This window comes from Arvicola amphibius, chromosome 6, assembly GCF_903992535.2.
Source record: "Arvicola amphibius chromosome 6, mArvAmp1.2, whole genome shotgun sequence".
NCBI lineage: Eukaryota > Metazoa > Chordata > Mammalia > Rodentia > Cricetidae > Arvicola > Arvicola amphibius.
In genome coordinates, this window is record NC_052052.2 from 72,921,719 (window position 1) to 72,935,844 (window position 14,126).

General features: G+C 40.1%; 1 pseudogene; it reads right to left on the reverse strand.

The window, feature by feature from the left end:
* Nucleotides 1-501: 501 nt before the first annotated feature.
* Nucleotides 502-3,768, reverse strand: LOC119817288 (annotated as a pseudogene).
* Nucleotides 3,769-14,126: the final 10,358 nt, after the last annotated feature.

The window sequence follows — 14,126 nt, forward strand, 5'->3', positions numbered from 1 at the left end:
GGTAGTCCATACCGTGGGAAGGTTTCTTCCAAGAACTTCTTAACAACGGGCTGTGCAGTTTCCTTTTTGGTAGGAAAGGCTTTGACCCATCCTGAAAAGGTGTCTATAAAAACTAACAGATACCAATAATCATATATGCCAGGCTTAACTTCAGTAAAATCTATTTCCCAATGGATCCCAAGCCTATGCCCCCTGAGTCTGAGTCCAGGTGGCCTGTTTGTTTTGCCAGCATTCACTTGGGCACAGGCTTTGCAATTGCTGACTATTTGTTGTATCAAGGTCTCTTTCTTGGTTATATAGCTGCCCATTTCCTGTCTGCTGAGCAGGATGTTCATCTTTTTTGGTGCTCAGGTGGGTCAATTCATGCAAATAGGAAATGAGCTATCTGGCTACTTGTACAGGCATTACAGTCATTCCTTGGAACATCCATCGTTGTCTCTTATGATCATAGTCTGCCCCTAATTTCTGGACTATATCAAGATCTTCATCGGTATAGTCAATTCAGCCCATGTCTCTTTCCGGGCCTTCCTGTTCAGTCAATACTGTTACCACCAAGAGCTGAGGGCCTAGGTCCACTTGCTTAGCCATTTCATCTGCCGGGCGGTTCCCTTTAATTATCTCAGTCTCCCCTTTCTGATGTCCATGGCAATGTATAAAACTTAGTCTCTTTGGGAGAAATAAGGCTTTAAGAAGGGCCAAGATTTCAACCTTGTTTTTAATGTCCTTTCCTTCTGAGGTTAGAAGACCCCTCCTCTGATATATTTCCCCATGAACATGAGCAGTGGCAAAAGCATAGTGGCTATCAGTAGAGACATTGAGTGCCTTACCTTCTGCCAGCAGTAGGGCTTGGGTTAGAGGGATGAGCTCTGCCAGCTGAGCTGAAGTTCCATGTGGCAGGGCGCTGGCCCAGATTACCTGCTTTCTATCCACTATTGCTTCTCCAGCCATCCTTTCTCAGTTGAGCAGGTAACTACTTCCATCAGTGTACCAGGTCAAGTCAGCCCCTTTCAGGGGTTGGTCCATCAGGTCCGGCCAGGTTCCATGCATTTCTGCAAGGATTTGTTGGCAATTATGAGGGGTTGGCCCCTCCAGAGTGGGGAGCAACATGACAGGATTCAGGATGACTGCTGGGCTGAAGCAGACCCTGTCCATATCCAGCAGAAGTGACTGATAATGAGTCATTCAGGCATTGGAGAGCTAGCAGTTTGTGGCTGGAGAATGAGTGACTCAACCAAGGGGCTAAAATGGTGAGGGGCTATTCCAGAGTCAGTTTTCCAGCCTCCTTTATGAGCATAGCTATGGCAGCTATCATCCTCAGACAAGGGGGCCATCCCGAGGCCACCGAATCCAGTTTCTTAGAGAGGTAGGCTATAGGGCTCCTCCATGGCCCCAGTTTTTGAGTGAGGACTCCCTTTGCAAGCCCTTGTTTTTCATCTAGAAAAAGTTCAAAGGGCTTGGTAAGATCCGGCAGTCCCAGGGCTGGGGCAGAGAGCAAGGACCTTTTAGTAGTATCAAAGGCCCACTGATGTTCTTCAGCACAATCAAAAGGGGCTTCATTTTTGGTTAGGGGGTACAAAGGGGCTGCAATTTCTGTGAAGCTTGTATTCTAAAGTCTGCTGAACCCCATAGTACCTAGGAATTCTCAGAGTTGCCTGGCATTTTTAGGGGGCAGAATGTGAGCAATATTATCTTTTCTGGTTTCCGTGAGCCATCTCTGTCTGTTCTCTAGCTGATAGCCCAAGTAAGTCACTCTGTTCCTACATATTTGGACCTTTTTGGCCAAAGCCCAATAGCCCTATTCACCCAAGGTCTGCAGGAGGGCCCGTGTACCTCTTATGCATCCCTCCTTGGTCGAGGCCACCAGGAGCAGGTCATCCACATATTGAAGCAAGATGAGGTCCAGGTGTTGTTTCCAGAAGGCAGCCAGATCTTGATGGAGGGCCTCATCAAATAGAGTAGGGCTGTTCTTGAAGCCTGGGGTAGCCTCGTCCAAGTCAGTTGTCCCAAAATCCCGTCTTCTGGGTTCTTCCATCAAAGGCAAACTGGGGCTGGCTTTGGGGGCTCAGCTTTAGGCAAAAGAATGTATCTTTCAAATCTAAGATTGTATACGAAGAGTGGGTTGGAGGCAATGTGCTTAGCAAGTTATACGGGTTGGGCACTGTCAGGTGTATGTCCTCTACCCATTTGTTAACTTCCCTTAGGTCCTGCACTGCACGGGAATCTCTGGTGCCAGGCTTTTTCACAGGGACTAGAGGGGTATTTCATGGAGCCCGGCAGGTGGTTAATATTCCTTGGTCTAAGAATCTCTTGATGTGGGGTTTGATCCCATGGTATGCATCCTGAGACATGGGATACTGCTTGATGGAGACTGGGGCGGCAGTGGCCTTCAGGCTTATCATCAATGGGGGCTGCTGAGAGGCTAGCCCCATGCCTACTGTCTCCGCCCATGCCTGAGGATAATTCTCAATCCAATGAGCCTCCATATTTTCTGGGGTTAATTTTTCAAACATCTTATATTCATCTTCAAGTCTCAAGGTTAATATATGGAAAGGCTCATGTTTCGGTCTGGACATTGAGGCCCCTTTTTTTTCAAAATGAATTTGAGCCCTCATCTTTGTAAGCAAGTCGCTCTCCAATAGGGAATAAGGACAGTCGGGTACATGCATGAAGGAATGGGTCACCTTACCTGTCGCCAAGAGCACTTTCCTTTCAGTGGTCCAACAGTATTGTTTCCCTCCAGTGGCCCCTTGGACTCAAGTTGTTCGGCTGTTCAATGGGCTGTCTGCTCTAGTTAGGACTGAATGTTGAGCTCCAGTGTCTACTAAGAAGGTGACTGGTTGCCTCCCTACTTGCAGGGTTATCCGGAGCTCAGGGGGAAGGGAGGGGCTCCTGGCCCTGACTGGCCTAGTCTTCATCTAAGGCCAGCAATTGGGCTGGCTGCTTCCTGGGATTTTTGGGTCTCTAAGGACAGTTGTTGACCCAATGTCCTTTCTCTTTACAGTAGGCACATTGGTCCTTGTCTACCCATGGCCTCCTGTCTACCATCCTATCTGATCTCCCTGCTTCTGGCTTAGTCTGGTTAGCTAGAGTGGCCAAGATCTTGCTTAATTCCCTAGTTCATCTGTTTTCCCTCTTGTCTTCTCTGTCTTCTATTTCCTTTCTGAGTCTATCTTCCCCTCCTTCCTGTAGCCTACATAATATTTGCTTTTTCTTCTGGAGTTTCCCTCTCTTAAATATCTTTTCTGTCTCTTTCATGAGGTCCTGAAGGGTGTAATCCTGCAGTCCTTCCAGCCTCTGTAACATATTTCTGATGTCTGGAGCAGACTGCCAAATGAAAGCCATGGAAACATTGCCCTGCTGGTCTGGACTCATTGGATCATAGGGAGTGTACACCCAGTAGGCTTCCATCAGCTGCTCTAGAAAGGTGGCTGGCATTTCCGCTAAACCCTGTGTGACTGTTCTTACCTGGGCCAAATTGGTAGGTCGGTGCCCAATGACTCGGAGGCCCACAATGAGGAGCTGGCGGTAGTGACAGAGATGCTCCCTACCTGCATTGGTGTTAAAGTCCCAATTCGGGTGATTGAGAGGGAAGGCAGCTTCAATCTCATTGGGGAATTGGGTTGGGGCCCTGTCGGCCCCTGGAACATTCTTGAATGCCTCAAGGAAAATGTGCTGTTTTTCCTCCGAGGTCAATAGAGCCTGGAAGAGTTTTTGGCAATCATCCCAAGTGGGTTAATGGGTTATGAGAATAGACTCTATTAGGGCCATGAGGGCAGTGGGGTTCTTTGAAAAGGTTGGGTTATGGTTCTTCCAATTATACAAATCGGAAACAGAGAATGGCCAATATTGAATCTGGCCATTTCCTCCCTGTCTCAGGGGAAGGCTTGGGAGACAGGTTCTTTGGGGTCACAACACCCACAAAGGTGGCGACTTGGGGGGATTCTCCTTTTGCTGCCTCAGCCGTGGTGGTGTTGTCCGGAGCAGTCTAGTCTCCTGGTACCTTGTCCTTGTATTCATGATGTCCTTCCTCATCCCCCACCGGGGCTGCTGGAGGCTGATATGGCAGGGGGTCCACTGTTAGGAGGTCTATGAGTGGTCCCTCTGAGGGAGGGAGGACTGGCTTGGGGGTTGTGGGCTTGGGCTTAGGTCTCTCCAGGACAGGTTAAAGGTGGGCAGGTTGGGGTTTGAGGGAGGCATAAGGACCACAGGTAGGATGCAAAGGGGTGGAGGGGGAAGGAGGTTGAGGAGCAGAGGGCTGCGGGCAGACAAAGAGGGAGACCCAATTGGGTGGGTCCCGGGCCAGAGATTCCCAAGTGATAATATAGGGAACCTGGTCCAGGCATCCTTAGGGTACTGGGCTGAAGACCCGCTCTTTATTCTGCAAAATAATTTCCAAGTTAAATGTACCATCCTTTGGCCAGGTGGGCTTAAGATTCAGCAATCCGGAGGTACAAAGGAGCCACCATTTCTTCTTCTTGACATCCATCCCCTGGCCACTGGCCTGGAGCTGGATGTAATTCTAGTGTCCTAGAGTCAAGCTTAAGGGGGTAGTTAGCTTTTGTTCCATGTTGGGCTTTTCCTCCAAATAAATCAAGACAAAAATTAGACAGACAAAACACACAAACAAACAGTAGGCCAGAAGCCATACGGCATGATTTCGGCGTAAAACCGAAAGCAAATGTTAGGACAGAGAAGGCGAGACTACGACTCCCCTGCACTTTAGTAGAGTGGCCTGTTCACTCTTAGAAACAAATCAGATCCCGAAAAATCGGACCCCTGGAATGTCTTCCAGGCTGCCAGTGAGGAGTCTGGAACTCATCAGTTCCCTCTCTCGGTTGGCCTTCAGAGCGCTTGTACTTACAAACGACTTCAAATTCAATGAACAACAAATTCAATGAACAACAATGGACAAACAGACAAACAGACAGACGGGGCAAATTCGCCGGCCAGCTCATCTCCCAATTGGCACTGTGGGTTACCGAGTAAGGGGCAATCTCGGTGGAACCTCCAAAATGAAAGATACTAATTTCTAGGGTTCAGGGAAGGATCCCCCAGACTCAATAAGCTACACCAATGGATGCAAACAGCAAGAGGATTCTTTAATGTTGAAGGCACCAACGGGGGACTCAATACTCCAGTGAGACTGAGACCCCTTGGTATTTTTCCAGCAAGCATTTATAGAGTCTCAGGGTTACATAACAGGGAACCATAGCAACCACAACATCATTGGTCAACTTAAATTAACATATGGGGGGATCAACATCAGGACAAAAACAAGTCTAACAGAACAAAAACAAGTCTAAGTTAAGTCAGTTTCAGCCAGTTTCTGCTTCCCTGAGTTTTGATACACAAAGGACTGGGTGTTTTTCTCAAGGCTGCTTCTGCCACACACAGATATCCTGTTTTTCCCTGGCCTAGCTGATCACAAAACATCTTAAGATGGAGACTAGGGTTGGGGTCTTTCAACCAGCTACTCCAGGACCCATCTTTCTTAGGTTCCCTCACAAGACAACACCCACAAATAAACAGGAAGAAGTCTTGAGAATCTCCCACCCTAATTTTTTAACCTGTTGTGTCTAAACTCCTGCCTCTTTATTATTAAAAACAGATGGGAATGTAATGGTCTATCCTGTCCCTGTAAGAGACAAGCCATGCCTACTCTCTCCCAAGGCAAGGTGATCTTCAACTTCCAGCCTGATTCCCTTCCTTTCTATCTCTCTCTCAAAGAGGCAGCTTCTGTCTCTCCCTTCTCCCCACTTCTGCTATTCTCTCCCTCTGTTACTCTCTCTCTCTCTCTCTCTCTCTCTCTCTCTCTCTCTCTCTCTCTCTTTCTGCCTCTCTCTCTCTCTCTCTCTCTCTCTGTTCTTTCCCCTTCTCTCTTTCCCTTCCATAACCCACTAAATCCAATCTCATTCTGTATGGCATACATATCCATCTCAGTTTCTCACCCTCTACATGGCTTCCTGCCTGGGACCCGGCTGCCTTGCTGGCCTGTCTTGGTCTTGAGACCCACTTCCCACTGCTGGACACTGCTTGGGGACCTGTGGCATGGTTTCATGGCCTATTGCCCACTGACACCACTTAGGGACCTGCAGGATTTTACTTTTTTTGCAGCATTTTACTTAAACAATTACATGTGTGTTCTGCATTTTCCAATTCTACACAAAATTCAACTCCTACAATAATATCTCCATGTTTTTGTTTGTTTTTAACCTTTCAGTAATTTCCTTAATCTTTATTCTGCTCTTTAAAATGGTTCTCTTAATATTACACATATTTACTCAGGCCTTCTTCTGAGGTTCAGAAATTCACTGTTTTCACTGTTTCATCCTAAAGAAGCTCATGACAGCAAAAACCTTAATTGAAATCTGGCAGACTGATTTCTACTATAGGAAACAAGAAGCTTTTGCATACCCAGAAAGTATATTCCTTCTCTCCACAAGTCCCTTCAGGACACAACAGTCTCCAGCCACATTGTTTTTATCTTAGGCTCATACCTGTGTAAAGTGAAAGAAACGAGAGAGGAAGAGTCTCACTTATTATCAGAAACAATTTGTTTATCTGGGAACCTAAAAATAAAGAAAAGGGGACCTCTTGTCCCTCCTAAATCTCAACTTCTCTGCTTTCCTACAATGCACAGGTCCTCAGATTCTTCTTGTATATGTCTTTCAGAAATTTTCATTGTAAGTTCTGAGATATAGCTGGCCCATTGGGATAAGACAAACATAGCTAACTTTTAACATTTTTAAGCAAAGAAGAATTGAAAATTTAACCTTAAAATTTGTTTTTCCTGTTTCTCAAGTTTTATAGTTAAAACTGGCATCCAGTCTCCCTAGCTGGAGGCCACTTTATTCGTATGACATAGATGACAGAGAAACTTTGGGACATAAATATACACAATAAGCCAATAATTCCACCTGCCTTGCTTCTGCTCCTGTGGGGTACCTCTGAGCTGGCAAACAGAGAGGTAATGGGAAGTAGAGGAAGATGAAAAACAACATTAAAATATAAATCAAACAAAGAAGTAATGCATTCTCTTCTTGGCAGCAGAGCCATTGCTGAGCAGTTACATGCTGAGTGCAGTCTCTATATAATCCTGTACTGCTGAGAATTCCACATTAATGCATTAACTGCTTACAAATCATTTTAGTTGTCCAGAAGCGGATTAGAACTAGTTAAAATAATACAAAATTAAATTTTCTGTTATTGTTGCTTCAATCTTTAACAGTGTCATGCTTTAATCTCAAACATCAGTTTTTCATTATTAAACATATTTTCTGTGTAACAGAGATTGTGGGGCAACATAGTAGTAAGAGCAAGAAATGATTTGTGTTCAAATGGTACATGAGAAAGCACTTTCAAAATCCATAAATTTCTCATACGTTCATAGCAGCCCTTGCCTTTAATCAATCTGTGTTAGGGACTTTTAAAATAAGCAGGAAGGTAATAGAAAACTATCAATCACAATCAATATTGTGAAAAACCATTAGCACATCAGCTGTGTGTGTGTGTGTGTGTGTGTGTGTGTGTGTGTGTGTGTGTGTGTGCTGGTTATGCGGTGTTTGTATTCTCTTCTGCTTCTGGAGGAGTTACCCCATCTGTGGAGATAGTGACTTATCTCAATGGTCAATAGATCTTATCAGAACATAAAGTATTATCAAGTATAAGACTTTCTTGCATTTTAACCTATGTGACATTTATAAAGATTCCAAAGGAATAGCATTTCTGTGCACTTCCTGGATACCAATATCATGCAAAAACTTATACAAGTTTCTAACAAAATTTTATAGGTCCTTAAAATTTTATAATTGCTACAATCAAGTCTATCTTGGTTTTGATTCCATGAGTTCACATTCTGAGCAGGTGTTTCCATGATTGATTTTGAATTCTCTATTTCATTACATGGGAATTTTGAGCTATAAATTTTGAATGCTCTATTCATGTACATTTAAAGAAAGTTCTTAATGAAATAGGACTTTGTTCTCCCTTTAAGCAAAATCTTTAATGAAAAATTCAAGTATTAAAGCAGAATATAGCATTTCCTTTAGTTTTCTTCAAATATCAAGGATTCATTACAAAGAAGCTGATACTTGCATCATTTTTAATTTATGGATATTGTTTCTCTCTACTCTTGATATATAATTGAAAGGACTAGGGTAAAGGAAACAAGATATATAAATTTACAAATCAGTTAGAAAAAAAACAAGAGTTACACTTCAGTACTTTTAAATATATCTTTATCCTTTCTTGTAATTAAAAAGAATCTATCACATTAGCCTTTATTGTTATTATTTTCCTGAATTCATCCCAAACACATTTTCTCCTCCCATTATTCCTGTCAACTCTGCTCACACTCCTCCTCCAGATCAGAAATGAACAAACCTTTAAAACATAACAAAAAATGACAAAACAAGATAAAATAAACCAAGTCAAGAGGCTTAATATTGAGGTTGAGCAAAGCAATCCAAGGGGAGGAAAAGAGTCTAAAGAGCAAGCAAAAGAGAAAAAGATACTCCAGTTCCCACTGTTAGGAGTCTCACAAAAATACTAAGTTAACAGATTAAAAGAGGAGCCAGTCAGACTCATATAGGTCTCATGATTGTCAGTTCAGTCCTGGTGAACTGCCCTGTTCAGTAGATTCAATGGATCATATATTTATGATGCCCTCCAACCCTTATAATTCTTATAATCTTTCCACCTCCACTTTCACAGAATTCCCTGACCTCTGAGTGGAGGGATTTGCTGGAGACTTGCAATTTAGAATCTCTCTCCACATAGTGTCTGGCTGTGAGTCATTATGCCAGCTTCCATCTGCTGGGGGAGGAAGCCTCTCTGATGGCAAGTGTACAAGGAATCAACCTAGGAATATAGCAGAATATTATTAGAATTTATGTATGTATGTATGTATGTATGTATGTATGTATGTATGTATGTATTTATTTTGGTCAGGCATGTGTGGCTCTGCCTTAGGTCTTTGGCTAAAACAAAAGTCTCTGGATCCTGGCCATCCTGGCAGTGTCAGACATGGATGACTTCTGTTGTGTGGTTGTCACATTAAACTAGACATTGATTGGCCACTCCCACAAGTTTTGTGCCACTATTGCCCAAGTATATCATCCAGGCAGGACAGAATGTATGTTGAAAGTTTCATTACTTAGTTGGTATCCAGGTATCTATTTTTGGTAACCTACAGAGTACCTTCCACACCAAAGAGACTAGAATATAGAGGTAAGGTCCGAAGTTCAATTCAGCTCCACATCTCCATGTTCAATTAGCTGAGTGGAAGTTATGCTCAGCAATGGGGCCCTACTGTTAGATATGGAAAGCCACCCTGTGTTCTAGCATCATCCTGGATTATTTGGGCCTGCCTATCAAACCCCCTTAGCCAAGAAGTCAGTCAAATTCAACTCAATACAATAAGAAGCCTTGCCTGGCTACACAAAATAGCCAGTGCAGAATTCTTATTCTGATTGATGAGTCCTCTCTAAGGGCTCCTTCACAGATTCCAGAAGTTTCCACTGCATTAGATTTGAACACACAACCCCCAAATGCCAAATTTTCCATCCATTTCTCTCAATCTCTCTCTCTCCTCTCTTTCACTCTCCATCAACCCCCTGAAAGCTGATCACTCTGACTCCAATTATCACATGCCTCCAGTTGACTGCCAAGCATTTTCTATATGCTCTTCCCAGGGAGAGCCAGGCAAGCTCCTAGAGTCCTCCTCTTTACTTGACTACTCTAGGTCTATGGACTATATATCTTTATTATTTACTTAGCAGCTAATAGCTACCTATAATTGAGTATATACCATATGTGTCTTTAGGGTCTGTGTTACCTCACTAAAGATGATTTTTTTATAGTAGCATCCATTTGTTTATAAATTTTATAAAGCTATTCTTTTAAAAGTTGAGTAATGGTACATTATGTAAATCGACCAGATTTTCTTTACCCATTTTTGAGAAGATGAGCATATGGGTTGTTTTCAGTTTCTGGCTGTTATGAATAAAGCTGCTATGAACATAGTTGAGCAAATGTCTTCATGGTGGGATGGAACACTCTTTGAATATATATCGAAGAATGATAAAGCTGGATCTTTAGATCCAAGTTTTCTGAGAAATTGCTGTTTTCCATAGTGGCTTTCCAAGTTTGCAATTACACTAGCAATGGAGGAGTGTTCCCCTTGCTATACATACCCTCTAGCATGAGCTGTCACTTGTGTTAATGATCTTACTCATTCTGACAGGTGTATGTAAGATAGAATCTCTTCTATCAGGTTCAGTGTGTCTGATATTATGTTGAGGCATTTGATAAACTTAAAATTAAGTTTTGTACAGGTTGATAGATACAGATCTATTTGCAAACTTCTATATACAGATATTTGGTTTTATTAGCACCATTTGTTGAAAATGCTTTACTTTTCACTTGTCCATATGTGTGTGGATTTATGACTATGTCTTCAACTCAATTCCATTGATGAACATGTCTCTTTTATGCTTATACCATGTGGTTTCTTATTGCTCCAGCTCTGTAATACAACTTGAAATCAGGGAGAGTGATACTTCCAGCAGTTCTTTTATTGTTCAGAATTGTTCTAGTTTTCCTGGGACTTTTCTCTTCCTTATAAAGTTGAGGATTGTCCTACAAAGGTCTGAAAAGAATTGTGTTGTAGTTTTGATTGTGATTTCATTGAAGCTGTACATTAATTTTTTATGCGAGATAGCCATTTTTATTATTTTAATTATACCAAAAGCATTGAAGATCTTTCCATTATCTGGTATCTTCTTCAATTTCTTTCTTCAGAGACTTTATTTTATTAGGTCTTTCTCTTGCTTTGTTAGAGTAAATCCAGGATATTTTATATAATTCAAGGCCATTGTGAAGGGTGTTGGTTCTCTGATTTTTTTTTTCTCAGTTAATTTATCATTTGTATGTTGGGGCTAATGATTTTTTGAGTTAATCTTGTAGTCTATGGTCATACCAACCTGAACGCACATGATCTCTTCTGAGTTCATCTTGTATTCAGCCACTTTATGGAAATTGTTTATTAGCTATTTCCTTACTAGAATTTTTTGGGTCACTTATGTATATTATCATATAATCTATAAATAATGGTAATTTGACATCTTCTAATTTACCTGCATTTGATCTCCTTCAGTTGTTCTTTGTTTTAAATCTTCAGGTACTAAATTAAATTGATATGGAGAACAGAGCCTTACCTTGTTCTTGGCTTTAATGAAAATGTGTTGAGTCTCTTTACATTTAATTTATTGCTAGCTCTAGATTTTCTGTAAATTGCCCTTATTATATTTAGGTATGCTTCCTTTGTTCCTAATTGCTCCAGGACTTTTAGGATAAAGCAGTGTTGGATTTTGGCAAAGACTTTTTAACATATAATGAGATGACCATGTGATAAGTTTTTATTTACATTTATTTTTATGATATGGATTTCATTGACAGATTTTTGCACATCAAACTATATCTATATCTCTGACATAAAGCCTACTTGATCATGGTGGATGAGATTTTTAATGTGTTCATGAATTCAGTTTGCTGGTATTTTCTTGAGTATATTTGCATCTGCATTCATTAAATTACTCTATCCTTTTCTTGCTTGAATCTGTATTGCTTGGGCATTAGAATGACTGTGGTTTCACAAAATGAATTTGGAATTATCCCTTCTGTTTCTCCTTTGTGAAATAATTTTAGGAGTATTAGCATTAACTCTCCTTTGAAATTCTGGTAACATTCTTCACAAAAAAGTCCTGCCTTGGACATTTTTTTTTGTTTAGGAGGCATTTAATGAATATATCCATCTCCTTAGAGGTTATAGGCTTAATAAAATTATTTATCTGATCCTTATTTAACTTTGGTAAGTTTTATCTATTGAGAAAATTAATTTCTTTAAATTTTCCAGTTTACTGGAGTACAGTTTTGTAAAGCCTGCATATATGGTTCTCTGGAGTTTTTGGTGGTTATTTTTATGTCTTTTAATTTCTGATTTTGTTAATTTTGGTATTCTCTCTTAGCCTTTTACTTTCTTTGTATAGAGGTTTGTATGTCTTGTTGATTTTCACAAAAACCAACTCTTTGTTTCTTTAATTCCTTAGTTTTGTTTTCTTTGTTCATATTTTATTGATTTCAGTCCTCAATGTGGTTATTTCTTATTGTCTACTCTTCTTGGATGTGATTACTTCTTTTTGTTCTAGAGCTTTCAGGTATGCTGCTAAGTTGCTAGTTTGCAATCTCTCCATTTTTTATGTATGCACTTAGTGCTGTGAACTTTCCTCTTGGCATTGCTTTCATGATGTCCCATAAATTCTGGTATCTCATACATATATTTTCATTGAATTTTACAAACTTTTTTGTTTCCTTCTTACTTTCTTGACCCATTTTCCATTCAGTAGAGAGTTGCTCGGTTTCATTTATTTTTAAGCTTTCAATTGTTTCTGTTGTTTTTGAAATCTGGCTTTAATCCATGGTGATCTAATAAAATACAAGAAATTATTTGAATTTTCTTGTATCTGTTTAGAATTGTTTTGTGACCAATATGTGGTCAATTTTGGAGATGTTGTATGAGGTACTGAGAAGAAGATATATTCTTTGTCTTTGTGTGAAATGGTTTGTAAATATCTGTGATGTCTATTTCGGTCATAACATCTGTTAGTTTCTGTATTTCTTTGTTTAGTTTTTTCCTGGATGATCTGTCCATTGGTGAAGGTGACATATTAAAGTTTGCCAGTGTCAGTTTGTGAGGGTAAATATTTAATTTAAGCCACAGTATTGTTCCTTTTATAAATATGCATGCTCCTGTGTTGGGGCATAAATATTAAAATTTTAAGTGCAATTTTGGTGAAAAATTTCCTTTTAACAATATGTAGTGTCCTTCCCTATCTCTTTTGATCAATGTTGATTTTAAGTATATTTTGTTAGATTTCAAAACATGTACACCTGCTTGCTTCTTATGTCTATCTATATGCTTTTATTATTAAAAATTATCTTTCCAACTCTTCTTCTTGAGGTACTGTCTATCCTTAATGTTGAGATATGTTCCTTGTATGCAGCAGAATTGGGAAATTGAGAACATTAATATTGGGAGATATCAATTACCAATGATTGCTTACCCTTTTTATTTTGTTGTTGTTGGTGGTGATGGTTGTGTGGTGGTTGTGGTTGTGGTTGTGGTGGTGGTGGTGGTGGTGGTGTGTGTGTGTGTGTGTGTGCGCGCGCATGTGTATGTTTGTGTATGTATGTGTTTTCCCTCAATTGTTTTCAGTGATCTTAGAAATGATCTGAGAATATTTATCTCCTGTGTTTTCATGAGTGTGGTTATTCTTCTTTGGTTGGAGCTGCCTTTGTAGCATCTTCTATAGGGCTGGGCTTATAGATAGATATTATTTAAATTGGACATTATTATGGAATGTCATATTTTCTCCATCTATGGTTATTTAAAGTTTGGCTGGATATAGTATTCTGTGGTCTAACATCTGTGGTCTGTAAAACTCAATAGCACATTTTTCCTAGTCCTTCTGCTTTTAGTTTCCATTAAAATGTCAGGTGTAATTCTAGTAGGATTGCCTTTATATTTTACTTGATTTTCCCTACATTATTTAATGTTATATCTGTGTTCTATAAATTTAGTGTTCTGATTGTTGTATGGTCCAATCTATTTGTTGTTCTGTGTACTTCTTGTATATTTACAGGCACCTATTTCTCTAGGAAAATGTTCTGTGATAGTTTGAAAATATTTTTTGGATCTTGGAGTTGGGATTCTTCTTCCTCTATTCCTATTATTTTTAGGTTTGGTCTTTCCATATTGTACAGAATTTTCTAGATGTTTTGTGTCCTGAAATTTTAAATGTAATATTTTACTCGACCAAATTCTTCTAACAATGTCTAAGACTCTCTTTTTTATCTCTTATATTGTTTAATGAAACTTACCTCTGAAGTTTCTGATCATATTCTTGTATATCTCATTTCCAGAATTCTCTCGGTTTGTGTTTTCTTTACTGCTTTTATTTTTATTTTCAAGGTTTGAACATTTTTATTTAGTTCCTTCAACTATTTATTTCTTCTTGACTTTTTAAAAGGGAATTTATTCATTGCCTCCAATTGTTTGGTTGTGTTTT